A 19,559-nucleotide genomic window follows, 5' to 3' on the forward strand; every position below is an offset into this window, starting at 1 on the left:
TAGGTAAATTTCCCTTCTTCCTAGAAAGCTTCAACGCCCTTTCTTCAACGAAGAAAAGTTTTCTCATGATAAAAAATGTAAGAACCTAGAAACAAAAATAATATGAGGAAAAATATAAATCAAAAAGAATAATAATGTTATTGATTTTGCGTTCCACGAACTATTTTTGGACGGTTTTCGGAGACGCCGAGGTGCCGGAATTTTGACCCGCAGGAGTTCTTTTACATGCTAGTAAATCTACCGACACGAGACTTACGTATTTGAGCACCTTCAAATACCAACGGACAGAGCCTGAATCGAACCTGCCAGGTTGGAGCCCGAACGCCAGCGTCTCATCCACCTGATCCACTCATCACGACAATAAACCAAAAATAGAATGTTCCTGCGGTATTACCTTTCACTCTTTTAAAGTGAACAAAACCAGTGGTGCCAGTGTAGTAACTTTTCCACTGGACCTAGTTGATTTCGAGATGTATTTTAGCAGGCCGAATTAAAATTAATATGTTCATGTAAGAGATTTAGTGCTTATTTCAACTACTCCTAGCAGCATAGAAACCTTGAGTCTATTTTCATTTATGATAAATGCATTTAGTAGATTTTCATTTCGTGCTTGTCGGATTTCCATGCAATTGTGTTGGCCAGGCTGAACCAAACAAAAGTGATGACCGGGAAGTGAACACATGGTTACTGTTTATCCTAACATGCGGTTACGCGCATATTGCTATTCGATGAGTTTTATGAAAAAAGTTTTTTGTGATTATCCACGTATTGTGTGTGTGTGTGTGTGTGTGTGTGTGTGTGTGTGTGTGTGTGTGTGTGTGTGTGTGTGTGTGTGTGTGTGTGTGTGATTTGTCAGCGAGATATTTAAAAACTAGAATTTTAAATTACGAATCCCGATTACTTGCAGAGGAATTAGATCCACCATACCAGGACTTCGTATAACTCAGGTGTTTAAAGGATAAAAATGGAACATATAATAGTAACGTAGGAAATGTGTACATAAATGGAATTAGATGTGTGGTTGTCAATTAATTAACACATTGTTTGGCTGAAAGACCTTCAACATTGTGTTCCATCTCGTTTCAACCGCACGAACCGCCACTCTTTTCATCCTAGATGCCACCTTTGACTTGTTTCCACTCGAATCTCGTTGTAGATATTCTGATTGGGGTATAATAATTAGAGTCTTTGACTGAGGTGAACATCAATCCAAGGTGTTTAAATTGCGTTGTATTCTGCAGTTCCTTATTCTTACAGATGATTTCGCCGTTGGTTTGAAGGCGTCATTCGAGGTACTCTGTCTTCAGGAGGTTGAGGCGCATTCAGTCTTCCGAGAACTTGTATTTCAAACTTTGTGCTGGCGGGTAAGGTGGATTTTCTGACTAAGTACTACGTTATCCGCTTAGAGGAACGTCCGGGGATGTGGTAATTAATTTAGTGTGGCTATTTCTAGCCGAGTGCAGCCCTTGTAAGGCAGACCCTCCGATGAGGGTGGGCGGCATCTGCCATTTGTAGGCAACTGCGTGTTATTGTGTTGGAGGATAGTGTTATGTGTGGTGTGTGAGTTGCAGGGATGTTGGGGACAGCACAAACACCCAGCCCCCGGACCACTGGAATTAACCAATTAAGGTTAAAATCCCCGACCCAGCCGGGAATCGAACCCGGGACCCCGGGGATGTTGTAACTGTATGTCATCTGTTGCAGTATCTGCATAAACCACTGACTGATTAAAAAGATCTCATCGGTCTATATCCTATCATTCTTCCTCCAGTTCGTCCCTTGCACTGCACTATAAAGTAGTGGATCTGATGTATCACTTCGTGAGGTATATATCATCGACAAAAAGCTAGGATGAGAGTGCGCGACGCAGAGCGAAGTCTTACCATGAGGCAAGGCTTACTTCCATCGCTCTCATTTGTGATGTTAATGCTTGCGAAATGGCAAACCGCTAACGTCTCAGGCTTCCCTACACTTCATCTTCATTAGCACTGAGCATGTTAATTCGTAAACGTCAAGGGAACTCCTGTACAAACTACCGGCTTCTCACTGTTGTTATAGGCATGCATGGACGCACGTTAGAACATCCTGCGAAATTGCAAATCAAATATACACCCGTGTTTGTTAAACATGAATGTCGGTGATATATTCCACTTCTAGGACTGTTAATTCTTAAAATCATACATTTTCTTGCTCATCTCAGGCAATGAGAGAAATTACATCATTTGTGTCTAGAACTTTAAGAGGTAACGCATATCATTAAACAGTGGGGGAATCGGTTTACTATTCAACCTCGACGTACTACCAGGCAAAAGCAACGGAAGAAAATTCAGAAGAAATTAAAAAAATTACATTGTACAATTTATTCAACTTTTTTCTCATATTTTATTTATCGGATTATAGTACACAAAATCTGAAAACGTTTCAGTTCAGTTTTTGTCTGTCAGTCAATCTGTTTGTGTGTTTGTATGTTTGTTACATGACGGAGAAATGGCTCAACGGAATTTTTCGAAACTGGGCATTTTCCAAAGGAAGTGGGGTTGCACTCTAGGCTACATATTATTTTATTAGTGTAAAGAGGCTTAGCGCTATTAAGGGGACCAAAACAACATTGGTTAAATTTATCCCTTCAATACGAACTGTACCGAAAGGCTGAATTTAACAGGCCAAAAAGTTCTGACGAATATAATTTTAAATATTTTATGTCTGATATACTTGTACTATATAAGCTATAAAAAAGGTGATGTAAACGAATTTAGATAATTTAGTGCCGTGCGTCAGTGATATATGGTAGATTTATTAATTCTCATGGCAATGAGTTAACTCTTGATAGCAGTGCTTTTTTCTTACAATTTGCTTTACGGCGCTCTGACACAGATAGGTCTTATGGCGACGATGGGATAGGAAAGGCTTAGGAGTGGTGTAAGAATGGGAAACAACAGAAAACTATCTTCAGGTCTGCCGACAGTGGGATTCGAACCCACTATCTCCCGGATGCAAGCTCACAGCTGCTCGCCCCTTACCGCACGGTCAATCGCCCGGTGACACATATTTGATCGCAGGAATATTTTCAGACGACGTAGAGTAGTGGGGGGGGGGGGAGTGTTCCGATTGTACAAATATATTGAATTAGCAAAAAAGTTTCATGTTAGCAGCACTGTTCTAAAAATTTTGGAAAAAATAACGTCATTAAAAATCTGGCTGGTTAGGTACTTCGCACCCTGTCTTTCAGTGGGAAACATATCCACCATCTGTTTCTGATCTTCAAGCCTCCTTTGATATCGTTGCTCATCAGTAATAATAATGCTAAACAACCTAGATTATATTATGAAAACTATTACTTGATTGCGTTCTTCTCCCATGGAGTAGCTTTCAGTATTTATCTGACCAATCAGCTACCTTGTTTTAACCACGTAATTAAATCATCTCCTGACCAATGTTAAAAGGGAGCTTTTCAAGTGATCCGGCTCCTTGGTGAAAGGTCAGCGTAGCGACGTTCGATTTAGAGGGTCCCGGGTTCGAATCCCAGTCATTTCGTGGATTAAAGACATGTTTGGATAATTCCTCCAGATAGGGGGCTGGACATTTATGATTGTCTTAATACAATACATCACACTACTAACCACCCCAAAAACACGCAATAATGAATACATAACTCCACACTGGGTTGGCATCAGAAAGGGCATCCGACTGAAAAAAAAAAAAAAAAGACTTTATCCACATTAGCGCTGAACCCAGATAATTGCTAGGAGAGACCTACAGTTGGAAATGCCAGTTTATTATCGATCTCAGACAGAATGTAAATCTACTGAAACTCCCCATCTACATTACAGTTGTCTGTTGTGTATTTTTCAGTGTTTTCTGGTGTAAATTTACGCCTTGTTTCGATCCGTATATTTGTAAGTCGAGAGAATGTTCACTCAGTCTCATAGGTTGTTATGGATGATGTTCTTGGCCGGCCAGCGAAGTATATCGAAAGAAAAAAAAAAAAAGTAAAAATAAAAGTAACCTTGTAGGCACTTAAATAGGCATATATCGCAAAATAGTTGCTAATTGTTAAAATAGGCATTTATCACCAATGAAATGCGATTTATGCGTCATAATTTGACCCAAAACGTAATTTCAACTTCACTGCCCATGTATATCAGTTACAGGAAAAGGCAGGCATTTCCTGGAATATCCCCACCTTAGTTATTATAATAATAATAATAATAATAATTATTATTATTATTATTATTATTATTATTATCATATTGAGATAGGTACTCTATCTTCTCTGGTGCAGCATCCATAAAGTCTGTGAGGTCATCAGGGTAGGAGCTCAGAGGACCCTCTTCAATAATGCGTTTGACTGTCTGCTTTGTCTCTTCTGCTGAGGAGACTTTTCCCCATTTGAACCTGCCATGATTGGACGGTATCCTATTAGGTGTTGCGTCTTGCATGGAAGATCTAATTCCCGAGGTTTGTTTCTGGCGCAGAGAAAACTATGGAGCTGCGGAGGTACACTGTCGCACCATTCTTATATCCAGGCCTGTTTAAGGTATGCTCTATGAGGCTGCTCACCTCAGTAATGACTAGGGCCTGAAGTTTTATTTAATATCAAAGAGCGAAAAATAAACGTAAAACTGTAGTAAATATCACTGAAATATGTAATATTCACAAAAGATGTAATTCAATATGGCATATTCATAAAATACGTATTAATAAATTATGTATTAATATTATGTATTAATAAATTAAATTTACAAATTATTTTTATGTTACTTTTGTTATGACTTATGTTTATGGTAGGAGACAATAACATTGTTTTAAATACCTCTAAATTTCACGACAGAGTTATCGTTGTTGCTTTAGATAATGTTCATAGTCTACAGTTTTCTAATTTTATCAGTAGATACTTACTAAATACTAATTTTATTTTTGCTAGTGGCTTTACGTAGCACCGACAGAGATAGGTCGAACCCACTATCTCCCGGATTCAAACTCACAGCTGCGCGCCCCTAACCGCACGCCCAACTCGCCCGGTAATACTCAAATTAAAGGCATATTCAAAATATTTCAAATGTTTAAAATAAAATGTTACGCACTGTAAACGGCGAAGAATATTACACAGTTTATTGTTGAAGCTCATTTCCTGTTGACCTCCTGCCCTGAAAATGAAATAATAAAAGTTACAAAAAAATGAGTATAGAATCTGTCTTTAAACCCCCTCTTAAATAACGCAATTAGTACGGTACTATTTTATTGTGATGCGCAGTGTGTCACCAAAGTACTTCTTCATGTCATCCACTGTGATGTTTTAGCACTGATCTGGTAATATAGTTTTGTAGACTGAGAAGGACCGTTCAACATCGCAGGAAATAGTAGCGTGCTTTCAATTTGCAACAAGGTTAAATCACCTGGCCATTTCAGATTCTGAGAAAGGATTAGTAGTAATAAAATAATGTTTAAACACTCGGACCTACTGTATTTCACAAAGAGTTGGAAATCCCAATGTTAGAGGAACTATTCTCTTGAGCCAACTTTAGTAATTGAAATATTTTCTATATTAAAGAAAATTCGCCAATTATTTTATAAGAGCCTGAAAAATATAAGGAATTGAAAAACTTTTTAAATATTTGTAATAATTACCTAGATATTTTGGTTAAGAAGGAAGCCATACTTTCCACGGTTGACTCAATTAAATGTAACTTAAAAATACGTAATTCAATATGTCATATTCATTAAATGTTTCCTACCTTTGTCAGTAAATATAGTTACGTATTAAATATTCATCAGTTCTATCGGTGTGTACTTTTATCCCTTGCCTAATATTGCGTTTTTACAGGTACGCTGTATAATTTCATAGTATAGTTTTGGTTACTTCTTCTTCTTCTTCCTCTTATTTCGTTGTTGTTACTGTTATTATTACTGATTAGCAACGACATCAAAGAAAGTTTGAAGATCAAATTTAACACCGACGCTCTTAAGCATATGGTAGAAATGGAAACATTTGCCACTGAAAGACAAGATATAAAGTATATTCATCAGTTCTACCAGTCAGATTTTAATGGCATTGCACATTTCTGCAAAATAGGCCTACTTAAGGCAGTGCCGCTAACATGAAACTTTGTTGTGAATTCCATAGATTTGTATATTCCGAATATTCCTCCTCTACTCTAAGTCGTCTGAAAACATTTATGCGATCAACTACGTGTCAAGATCCTTTCAATAATCTACTGTAGCTACGCTTCATGTTCACCGTGAGGTAATCGATGTCATTGACATTGACCTAATTGCCAATGAGTTCGTGGCCAGAGTTCAGTACGCGGCAACATTTTTACTACATACCTCCATGAATGAAATCTCAGTTCCAAACTTCAGTTGAATATTAAGGTAAAGTTGCATGTATCCAGGACGCAATCCAATGCTCGAAAGATATTCGAACGAATATAGTTGGTAAGTTTGCATTTCAAAAATATTAACCAGATAGATAACATTAATGGCCTTTAATATGATAAATTCTAGGTCTCCTTGATCATTTAAATGAGCATAATTTCTGTCTAGCGTATACCTTTTAAATAAAATATTCCATAATATGTAGCTGTAAAACAGAGAGAAATTTACGTGATTTCTCCCATGCAACTAGAAAGTTTAAAAATCAGTTTAAATAAATCTCAGTGAAAAATTTATTTACTTCTTTCATTTTGAATTTGTAATTCTTTGCAGACACTTCTAATCGGTGAGATTAATATAAAGGTCAAATGTTCAAAATAACACTGAAAATAATTCATGAAATTTTGATCAGTAAAATAATATTGAGATTATCTTCTCATTCTTCTGTTTAATTAACCTACATATACAAGATTTCACTAACAATATTAATAATTATTATTATAATCATTATACAAGAAATACTTCCTTGAAGGTTAACGCATAGTAGTTCCCACTGGAAAATACACAAAACAATTTAAACTGTATTTATTATTATTCTTATTATTATTATTATTATTATGTAATTAATGTTGCACATGTCTTTGGGTCCACTGATGATATACTGAAGGGGTGAGAAATTATGACTGACAGAAAGGACGAACGACGTCAGTTGGAGGGTCTCAGCCTCGAAAGAGAGTTAGAAAAAGAAAGATGACGAATGTCCGCTTCTGTGGTGTCGTGGTTAGCGTGATTAGCTGCCACCCCCAGAGGTCCGGGTTCGATTTCCGGCTCTGCCACGAAATTTGATATGTGGTACGAGGGCTGGAACGGGGTCCACTCAGCCTCTGGATGTCAAATTAGTAGAGGTGGGTTCAATTCCCATCTCAGCCATCCCGGAAGTGGTTTTCCGTGGTTTGCCACTTCTCCAGGCAAATACCTGGATGGTACCTAACTTTAGGCCACGGCCACTTTCTTCCCTCTTCCTTGTCTGCCCCATCCAATCTTCCCATCCCTCCACAAGGTCCCTGTTCAGCATAGCAGGTGAGCCCGCCTGGGCGATTTACTGGTGATTCTTCCCAGTTGTATCCCCCGACCCAAAGTCTGAAGCTCCAGGACACTGCCCTTGAGGCGGTAGTGGTGGGATCCCTCGCTGAGTCCGATGGAAAAACTGACCCTGGAGGGTAAACAGATTAAGAAGAAGAAGATGACGAATTCATATGACGACCTCGTCCAGCGGAAAAGAGCACGCACTTGTCTAAGTTGAGAAGTTCGTGCTGAGAATATAAATGTATTATTGCTAATGTTCATTAGACATAAATAAGAATCACCCTAGGATAGGCAGTTCATCATTTATGCTCTGTGTTTTAAAGTGTGCAATAAATAGTATGAAATAATAATACAAATTTCCCAATTAAATATATTCGGTAATCTAATGTTTTGATTTTTCACATTTAACAGTTATCTTATTTGTTTAAAGCCAGAGCTCAAACGATAACGCTCACCACAGTAGATATAACACTCTACAATAGGACTTGGATGTCGCACCAAATGGTGATACGAGGTACAACGTCTAGGTGTTGACAGTAGCACTTTTTATCCAGGTTTGCATACTGTTAATTCAAACTACATACACACACAGACAGAGAGAGAGAATTAATAATCGAGCAAGTTGGCTGTGTGATGCGGGCCGTGTAGCTGTAATTTTACATTTGAAAGAAAGTGGGTTCAAACCCCATCACCGGCAGCCCCGAGGTTAGTTTCATGTGGTTTCCTACTTTCACACCAGGCAAAGATTTGTGCTGTGCCTTAATATTAAAGCCACAGGCGCATCCTTATCAGGCCTACAATTTTCCTGTGCCATCGTCCTCGAAAATTTATCCGAGCAGCCGCGACGCTAAACCACTAGATAAAACAACAACAGCCACAACAACAACAACAACAACAACAACAACAAGTAATTAAAAATGTACGTAAACACATACATATGCATACATCTGCAAGAGAAACAAGTTCATACCGTGAAGCAAAGTTCCCTGCGTGGGTCAGCGGTAGAGTGTTGGCCTTCGGATCCCAAGATAGCGGGTTCAGACCCGGCAGAGGGAGTCCGATATTTGAAGGGCGGAAAAAATAGTCCATTCGACACACCATGTCGTAAGATGTCGGCATGTAAAAGATCTCTGGTGACACATTTGGTGTTTACTGGAGAAAATAATTAAAACTCAGCCACGGACGCCCAAGAGAGATTCGGATTACTCTGCCATCTAGTAAGCTTGGAGTAAACCGTCGAAATTGACGAGCAAGCAGCCAAATGGCGTCAAACCGAAATGCATGTACAAGGCAGCTGAGGCCATACGATTATTATTATTATTATTATTATTATTATTATTATTATTATTATTATTATTATTGTCCTACAGGATAAACAAAGTACCCTTTAATATTTGGAGTATATATTCCTTCTCTAATGCGTAGCACCACATTCAACTACCTCCGTACTGTCTATCACGGCTTCTGGAGTATAGTAGTGTAAGATAAAGGCTTCCATTATTCTTAACCTGTGCAGTAAGATAAAGTGGTTGGCTGTACGCCCCTGATAGTCTTTGCCCCAAAAATTAAGTTTGTTCTCATGTCTGGTGTAGGCTGAGTGAACCTCAAGGCCATGTATTACTCTTCAAATGGAAGTGTCGTTTCTGAATTTCTCGACTTCTTGTCTGGGGATCGAACCCATGTCCTTCTGAGCAAACAGACCATTGCAGTCTAGCGTAGGGAAGCTAGTATATATTAACAAGAATGTCATTAAGTTCTGATCATTTTGTAATGCATACATACATTTTCATTATAGACTGCAATGCCTTTGAGCGTTGAGTCTACAAGACTCTGTAAATGTACGAATCATCTAGACAATCCTGTATTTACAGATAGCTCTGTGGTCTCATTTAGATCCACACCTCTTTTCTTGAAATCAGTAAAGAATGAATCTAACCATCCTCTGTTTCTCTTACCCTTTATGATTGAGTTCCACTATTCTCCTAGGCAACCTATTTTCCTTCACTTGGCTCACAGGAGCCCGACACCGTTCGTAAGCACAGCTTCATCCACTGGGCTTATGCCGATGTTTTAAAGTGCTATTTGCTTTACGTCGCACCGACACAGACAGGTCTTATGGCGACGAGGGAATAGGAAAGGCCTAGGAATGGGAAGGAAGAGGCCGTGGCCTTAACTAAGTTACAGCCCCAGCATTTGCCTGGTGTAAAAATGGGAAACCACGGAAACCATCTTCAGGGCTGCCGACAGTGGGATTCAAACCCACTATCTTCCGGATGCAAGTTCACAGCTGCGCACCCCTAACCGCACGGCCAACTCGCCCGGTATATGCCGGAATTTAGCCTGGCCATCGTCCTCTCCCATTTGCAAAAGCAACAATTCTTGCTGCTTTAATCCTGAATCCATCCAGCTTTCATCCCCGTACAACAGGCCAATATAAAGAGAATTCCGTCCGAAAACTCACTTCTTCGAGATTACCGTTGACAACTCTCTGTATTGGATTTAGTACATCTTGTTTTAATTTCAGCAACTATATTACCATCCTGAGTGAATATACATCCCAGTTTGCCTACCTTCCATAATTAATTATTTTCTTCTTTTTTACACTTGCTTTACGTCACTCTGACACAGAATGGTCTTATGGCGATGATAGGTTGGAAAGGGCTAGAAGTGGGAGGAAAACGACCGTAGTCTTATTTAAGGTACAGCCTCAGCATTTGTGAACATGAGAAACCACGGTAAAAACATCTCCATATCTGTCGACTGAGGTTCGAACCCCACTGCCTCCCGAATGCAAGCTGACAGCTACTTGAGCTAAACTCCCAGCCACACGGTCGGTAATTTTATTTACTTTCGTGTTCTGTCATCATTTTAACATTGTAAAAACTGCCACCTGTTTTCAGTCCGTCATTCAATAACCTTCAAGAAATGGACTCAGAGTCGGCAATAAACCAACCTGCGTGATGTGAAGGCGATGGAGGGAGGCCTGTAATAGAAGATACCTGTAGAAAACGAACTCATTTTCTTCCTTTTTCAACAAATTAAGTTATCGGTTGATATTACTCAATTAAGCCCGAGGAAGCACAACGGAACAACATATAAACAAGCAATAAGGAAGCTGTTAATGCTTTGAGATTTAAGTGAATCACCTCACGCAAGCCTGAAGCCACAAGTTCGCCGAAGCGTTCATCCAATCAATGGTAAGTGAAAACAGCTGGAGGTGTGGCTACTAATGGAATCAGAGCGGGAGAAGGCTGCCCTAAGCCACGGACTACCGCAGCAATCACAGCTGTGTGGCGCAGTAATTAAAGGTATTAATAACACGCCACACTCAAAGCACCCTCCATGTCACACAACAGCGGTTAATGATTTCGTGAACTTCGCAGACAAAGCTGAGTGCGCTCGAGTGTAATGGATAAGCAGCAGCGAATAATAGAGGCAGATCGTAGATGTGATCACGGTGGTCAAGTACTAAGCAGCGATTAGTCCTTGCTAACCTTTGATAAGATTCAGCCATCGGTAGGGACTCATAAACGAGTTTCCATCGATCGTATACAACTACTGCCCCTACGTACACTATTGAAACTAAATATTTGAGAGCCGGGATGAGTGGCTCAGACGGTTTAGGCGCTGGCCTTCTGACCCCAACTTGGCAGGTTCGATCCTGGCTCAGTCCGGTGGTATTTGAAGGTGCTCAAATACGTCAGCCTCGTGTCGGTAGATTTACTGGCACGTAAAAGAACTCCTGAGGGACTAAATTCCGGCACCTCGGCGTCTCCGAAAACCGTAAAAGAGTAGTTAGTGGGACGTAAAACAAATATTATTATTATTATTATTATTATTATTATTATTATTATTATTATTATTATTAAAAATATGCGAGAAATTGCATATCACAGTGCAAAATGGCCTTTATATGTATGTATTTTAGCCGTATGTGGGTAAATAATGTAAATAGTATGAATTTGAATAAAGACCATTTAAAAATATGTACATATAAAAACTGACTGCTGTCGCTGAAGTGCAAGAAGGACAAAATGTTTTCGAACCAGGTTCGTGTTACGGTTCTCGAAAATATCAGCGACTCAAAGGTAATGTCGTCTGTCCAGTATATTTTCAAATCTGGTTTTGAATTATTCCCGTTACAAACATTAATCTTAACACGTTTTTCATCTCATTTACTTCGACCGGATTCCACGTCTGAAAAATATATTATTTAGTGAAGGTACGCGGTGCTGCACTAATAACTTGCTCCGAGTAATAGTTTGTCTAATAGTATATGTATTCAAGGGAAACGTCATTTTCCAAATAAATTAGCAAAAGACATATTATAATTTCGTTGCTATTTTCTATTTCAACATTTAATCCTATACGGCCAGTGAAATTTATTGCAGGCGTGCAATAAGACGTATGCGTATCGGTTATGTGAATGTACTGAATGTAATTTTGCTCACAGTCTGGCATATCATCATCAGAATTGCTATCACTGTCACTGAAATCAGGGATGAATTCATCACCAGAATCATCGTTCAGGAGTATGTCTTCAATTTCGTCACTTCGAATACTGCCTTTGTAACTCGTCATCTCATCGCGACACATGAACTCATTTCACAACATACCCTCACTAAAACATGACGATTGGCTTCGGTCTGTGTTTATTCAAAGGAAAAAGAATGCATTAGAATATACCCTCCGTTCTGGTAGTCAGGGCGAGGGACAGTTCATTTATATGCCATCTAGAGTTTTCAACACGAACTACGACTTCGTACTAATTTAGCATCAAATTCAAAACGACGTTTACATCACGCGACCTTAAACGCCTTAAGTCGGATACGGTACCCAACATAGGCACTTTTAGACGCCTTAAGGGGACCTACTCCTTTGAACATAGGAAAATGGGGTGTATTAAACTTTTTTCTGCAGCAATGGAAGTTAATACTAAAAGGAAAATGAAATGCCGTATGACTTTTTGTGCCGGGATATCCCAGGACGGGTTCGGCTCGCCAGGTGAAGATCTTTCTATTTGACTCCCGTGGGCGACTTGCGCGTCGTGATGAGGATGAAATGATGATGAAGACAACACATACACCCAGCCTCCGTGCCATAGGAATTAACCGATTAAGGTTAAAATCCCCGACCCGGTTGGGAATCGAACCCGGGACCAACTGAACTGAAGGTAAGTACGCTGACCGTTCAGCCAACGAGTCGGAAACTTAGTATGACAAACACATTATTTCTTAATAATATGCTTGATATTTAGAATTCATATAAACCTATGCCATTATTCAAAATGGCCACTGTTTTTCCGTTTCTCCGATAATTTCCAAACACATTAATTTTTCCATGTTTCTTTTTTATTATAATTCGTAATATTGTACCAATAACATATACTAGAATCAGTGAAGTTCATCAAGTATAAATATTTTTTCATGAAGTTATTTTCAAGTAGTCAAATTTTCATTAATTTTCCTTTGCAAATACATTTTTTAAACTTAACCAACGAAGCTAAATCAATAATTCTAATGTATATTCTTCTCTATGATATACATGCACGCAATATTTCATCTTAATATCTTAGAAGCTTTCAGAGTTATCAGGGAAACGGTTCTGAAGAACAAAAGTTTCGGGTAACGAGCAAATAACTTAGCGATGAAAGGTTTGCTTGGGTGACAGGGTCACGTGTTTGGTCATAACTCCGAAAGTACTGGAGATATTAACAAAAAAGCAATATTATAAGGAAAAAAATTCAATTTTAAAATTATTAAGAAAACTGACAAATCGCAATTTTGGTTGATCAAAGGTGTCGATTCCTCCTTAAGGCATCCAAGGGAGTGAATGTGTTAAGACTTGGGATTGTAAAAAGTCATCATGTCTTTACTGTGCAGTTAGAACCCAGAAGTTTGCGAGGGTCTTTTTCAGAAGAAAGAAAGAATTCGCTGATTAATGAGCTCAAGAGATACTGGCACGACGTCAAAGCCGGCAAATGAACAAGATCTACTAGACACTGGAAATGGGATTGGGTGTTAATACACAATCCATAACGATTCACTTCGAACGTTAATAGAAATATTAAAGACCTTCATGGCGTTCTCATGTAACACATTTACTGTTTCTACTGTATACTGTATGTAGCGAGGTTTGAGGTCCATCCAGCCTACGTGATTACTGATTACAGATGAGGAGCTCTCTCACAGTGAGATTGCGAAACCCGGTCTAGAAAACAAAGAATAACGACCGAGAGGATTCGTCGCACTGACCGCTGGTGGTGGTGGGGGTGGTGATGATTGTTGTTTTAAGAGGAAGTACAACTGGGCAGCCATCCTCTGCTGACAATAATCAGAGGCAAAAAAATGGAAGGGATCTGACACTTCGAAAAATGAACGTATCAGCCAAAGAAAGACAATGGCTGCAAAGGGTGTGAAAATGAAAGGCTCCATAGGCCTCACAAACCTGATAACGTCTGGGTCGGAAAAGAACAAGAATTGACCAAGAGAGGTCGGATAGGATAGATGAAAGTGAGGAACCTGGCGTAAGTAAGTGGAAGCAATGCCAGTTCTCAACTAAGGGATCCGTGGTCGCCAACCCACGCTTCCAAGTTAAGAGCACCTGGGGCCCATTTCAGTCGCCTCTTACGACAGCCTGGGGATACCGTGGATATTATTCTACCGCCTCTCACCCACAGAGGGAGCACTGGCAATCAGTTACCTCGTAATCTGCAGGCTTTCGGGCTGAGCATCGCTCGCTTAGCAACCCCTGGTCCGTCAGGGCTGTAGTACCATAAGGTTTGGTTTGTATTATTATTATTATTATTATTATTATTATTATTATTATTATTATTATTATTATTATTATTATTATGTCCGATGAGGCCTGTTAAGGACCACATGTCAATTTCAGTTCAGTTCTCCATACTTTGTTGTTTTCTCTTCCGTCATAACTCCGAAAGTATTGGAGATATTAACACAAAAATCACTGTTTTCCGGAGAAAATTTCAATTTTAAAATTTAAAAAATGACTAATTGGGATTTTTGTTGGACAAGGACACAAATATTTATCTAATCCAATGACGTATCTTTATTATTATTATTATTATTATTATTATTATTATTCACATTCATGTAACGGATATGAACTTATTCTAATAACTGTTTGGATTAACTCTTGGTGTCCACAGGTCTCTTTACCCTCAATTTCCAGTTAATTCGATGTCTTCTCACATGCGCACCTTTCAAATGAATACTATAGGATTTAATTGTTCTAATGGTTTCGTAATGATTACGGACCATACGATGCATAGTAATAACTACATCACGTTCATTAACGAAGATCAAGCTTTAGTTTCCATATTAGTCAATAGCTATTAATCCACACTGGGTACTTTACTTCGCATTCGACAATGACTTTATTAAACGGAGTATAATATAGACTGAAGCTACTGTAATTAGGTAATACTGGAATCAAATACACTGGAATTTCTCTCTTACGAGGGGTTCTATGATGGTGGCATACTATAGGTTTCACTAGACTACTGCATTATGCATAACGCTGCATACAAGCGCAGATGCTTTAGAAATTCCCACCCTGGTGGGTGAATGTGGTAGCTTGTGCTCTCTATAACGATTCGTTGCGCTTGTTATGACACTAAATTAGCTTGCTTTGTCATACGCGTGACACTGAACAGAATTGCACATGAATAACTTGCTCCTAAAGTAACTTGTACTGTATCTCAGACACACAATATTGATCCAATCCAATGACGTTGTTACGAAATTCTGAGCTACGTGTTTTCTGTTGTGTAAATATATACGACTCTTACATTATACGTTGCAGTATCATATTTCCTCCCAGAAATTAATAATAATAATAATAATAATAATAATAATAATAATGTTAAGGCGATTTGAGTTAATCCTTAAGGGAATACGTTATCTGTAACATTGCCGTAACATGGATATGGGGTCTCAGTGACTGCTTAATGTTAACGATATTCTGGAGGACAAAAGAGTCAAAACCGAATTTTATTTTAGAAATTTCCATTTAAAGTGTCAAAAATCACATGATAATTTATTTTTGAAAATATTCTTGCAAATCCCGTCCGAATCTCTGGCTGAATGGTCACTGCACTTGCTGGTCTTCGGTTCAGAGAGCACCTGTTAAGGGGAGGATTTTAAAACTACATTTGATTGGTTCCTCTTTATCGGGTACTAAGTGGTTGTGTTCGTCTTACATTTGTCCTCTTCTTCATCTGCATACAACGCACCACATTACTAACCATGATACACACATACATACACACACACACACACACACTCGTGAATAGTGTGGTGTGTTGTCCGAATATGGAGAGGAGAGTGTTGGGATAAACACGAACACCCAATACCCGAGACAGAAGAATTAATCATAAGGGATTAAAATCCCCTACCCGCCCGGGAATCCGATCCGAGAACCCATAAACTCAAGGCCTCAACGCTGACCATTCAGCCAAGGGGGTCGGACATTGCAATAAATTTCCTATTCTTTCTTCACGAAGCATAACAGAACGTCAAATGCTGGGCGATGTACAGTATGTCTTGTATCTCAAATAGTCATTTAGAGGTCTAATTAAGAATTACATGACCGAGCTCGATAGCTGCAGTCGCTTAAGTGCGGCCAGTATCCAGTATTCGTGAGATAGTAGGTTCGAACCCCACTCTCGGCAGCACTGAAAATGGTTTTCCGTGGTTTCCCATTTTCACAGCAGACAAATGCTGGGCTGTACCTTAATTAAGGCCACGGCCGCTTCCTTCCCACTCCTAGCCTTTTCCTGTCCCATCGTCGCCATAAGACGTATCTGTGTCGGTGCGATGTAAAACGACTAGCAAAAAGAAAAAAAAAGAATTACATGTTATTTGTTATTCCTATTGTACCTGTTTGGGCGAAATTATGATGATGATGATGATGATGTTTGTTGCTTAAAGGAGCCTAACAGCTACGTCATCGGCCCCTAATGGTACGAGGTGCAACGAAATGAAAATTAAAACTTCAAAATGTATCCAGTGAATAGAACATGAAAAGAAAGATGATGAATAAACGGTAGTGAAACAGAAACGATCAGTGGACCCAATTCACAATGTCTAAATTACTGAGATGATGCTATTATCAAAAGTGGTCCAAAATTCAGGTCGCTGGGACCTCATAATGGTACAAATCACTGGTAAAGCAGAACCATGGTGTTCCTCAATAGTGGTACTAATCACAGGTAACGTAGACTGATGGTGTGTCTCGCATGGTTGTATTTATCACACGTAATGTACACCCATAGTATACCACACACAATGGCACCACTCACGGGTAACACAAATCCATGGTGTTTCGCACATAAGAGTAATACTCACAAGCAACGCAGACCCATGGTGTTACATAGTGGGACGAATCACGGGTGCCAGTATTCCCGTGATGTTCCTAACTTACTGGAATGAACGTAACGCCCGAAGGTAACAAATCCCATACTGTTGTTCACATAATGGAACTACTCTCACGTAACGCAAACTCATGGTTTTCTTCACATAGGAGGACTAATCACGGGGACCAGCCAAACCTGTGGTATTTCTCACTTAGCATTACTAATCACAGGCCACCCATGGAGTTTCTCGGAAAGTGGCACTACTCATAGGTAGCGCAGACGCATTCTGAACACAGGGGAACCGACACATTCCAGCCCAGCGTTACGGCACATAGACGTTAGTCCACGCAGCCGAATGCCTGCACCCCCGCCTCGGTGGAATACACACAATAATACTAACCACAGGCAATGCCCAGACGCGTGGTGTTTCTCAAATAAGGGTACTACTCCTAGGTAACGTAGATCCATGGCGTTCCTCACATGGTGGTACTAATCGCAAGAAATGTCGACCCAAAGTGTTCCTCACGTAATGGTACAAATCACAAGCAGTCTCGTGGTTCTAAAATCATCATCCCTCGGTCGCCCTTTTTAGTCGCCTCTTACGAGAGGCAGGACCGGGCGAGTTGGCCGTGCGTGTAGAGGCGCGCGGCTGTGAACTTGCATCCGGGAGATAGTAGGTTGGAATCCCACTATCGGCAGCCCTGAAAATGGTTTTCCGTGGTTTCCCATTTTCACACCAGGCAAATGCTGGGGCTGTACCTTAATTAAAGCCACGGCCGCTTCCTTCCAACTCCTAGGCCTTTCCTATCCCATCGTCGCCATAAGACCTATCTGTGTCGGTGCGACGTAAAGCCCCTAACAAAAAAAAACGAGAGGCAGGAGATACCGTAGGTCTATTTTTCGTCTGCGTCCCCCACCCACAGGGGGGTTGTGTGCTTGGTCCGCGAGAGCTATTTTATTTCGCTCAAGTCCGTCGGCAAGCCGGTTAGGACCCAGCCCCCCACCTAACCGCCACGTGGGACGCGCCACGTAGGAGTATCTCTCCCCCTGCTACGCCAGCGTAGTAGGTTCGTGGCGAAATTATGAATGATGGGGCGCAACACGTAGATTCAACGCACTTTCGTACTGAGCTATCGATGATGAAACCTTGTGGATGTTAGAAGAAAATTTTGAGAGAATAAAATGAAAAAAAAACAAACCAAACCAAACCCCATGGCACTACAGCCCTTGAAGGGCCTTGGCCTACCAAGCGACCGCTGCTCAGCCCGAAGGCCTGCAGATTACGAGGTGTCGTGTGGTCAGCACGACGAATCCTCTCGGCCGTTATTCTTGGCTGTCTAGACCGGGGCCGCTATCTCACCGTCAGATAGCTCCTCAATTCTAATCACGTAGGCTGAGTGGACCTCGAACCAGCCCTCAGGTCCAGGTAAAAATCCCTGTCCTGGCCGGGAATCGAACCCGGGGCCTCCGGGTAAGAGGCAGGCACGCTACCCCTACACCACGGGTCCGGCATAAAATGAAAAAACAACACATAAATGTGCAGAAAAACCGCAGCAGATCACATAAATAAACTCACTTCTGTATAGTAATGTTTAATCATGGTAATTTTTGAGGTGTACCTCGACTTTGAAATAAAAATGCTTCATGTGATATTATAATTTTCTAATATTTTACCAATGCGGCCTCGGTTCGAATTGTCTCTAACGTATTTGGAATTTATTGAAATAAATATCACGCCTCTGCAATTAGAATTCATCTCAAAACGAACGAAAGACCAGAGGCACCGTGATCACGAGAGTAACAATCAAGAAAAATTGCAAGAACATTTCAGTAGAAATTTAATAAGTGCATAAGAATTGCGCCGGCCCCGTGGTGTAGGGGTAGCGTGCTTGCCTCTTACCCGGAGGCCCCGGGTTTGATTCCCGGCCTGGTCAAGGATTTTTACCTGGACCTGAGGGGTGGTTTGAGGTCCACTCAGCCTACGTGATTGGAATTGAGGAGCTATCTGACGGCCCCGGTCTAGAAAGCCAAGAATAACGGCCGAGGGGATTTGCCGTGCTGACCACATAACATCTCGTAATCTGCAGGCCTTCGAGCTGAACAGCAGTCACTTGGTAGGACAAGGCCCTTCAAGGGCTGTGGTGTCATGGGGTTTGGTTTGGTTTTGGTTTGGCATAAGAATAGCTCAGTACAATTTTATTGTGCTCTGTATTAAAAATGGTTTTGAAATGTGGGGTAAAACATACTTACTATTTATTTATAGAATATGACAATGTCCGAAGTATCTATGGGAATTTTAGATTATGTATTTTGCTATTGCTCTTACATCACACCCATAGATAGGTCTTATGGCAACGATGGGGTAGGAAAGGGTTAGGAATAGTAAGGAAGTGGCCGTGGCCTTAATTAATGTTTTGTCCCAGTATTTTCATGGTGTGAAAATGGGAAGCCACGGAAAACTATTTTCAGCGCTGCCGACAGTGTCATTGGAACCCATTATCTCCCGCATGCAAGCTCGCAGTTGTGCGCCCTTAACCGCACGGCAATGTTAACATTATAGGGCTCCTGAAGGGAAAAACAAGAACCTTAATTTTTTCTAGGACTTACGTATCAGTTCTGTTAAACAAGTAGTTCAGGACGTACGTATCTTGACAGTGAAGGTATCACTTCAGACATTGTAGTTAGTCTATTGTGAAAATCGCACAGTAAATATTTACTCTGT

The 19,559-nt window shown here is 40.3% G+C and overlaps 1 protein-coding gene across 1 annotated transcript in view; it reads right to left on the minus strand.

The window, feature by feature from the left end:
* The window catches only part of LOC136858491 (protein artichoke), a 180,001-nt gene that overhangs the window by 17,628 nt on the left and 142,814 nt on the right, over positions 1-19,559 (minus strand). The window lies entirely within an intron of this gene.

Source organism: Anabrus simplex, chromosome 1 (assembly GCF_040414725.1).
Source record: "Anabrus simplex isolate iqAnaSimp1 chromosome 1, ASM4041472v1, whole genome shotgun sequence".
NCBI classification, from domain to species: Eukaryota; Metazoa; Arthropoda; class Insecta; order Orthoptera; family Tettigoniidae; genus Anabrus; species Anabrus simplex.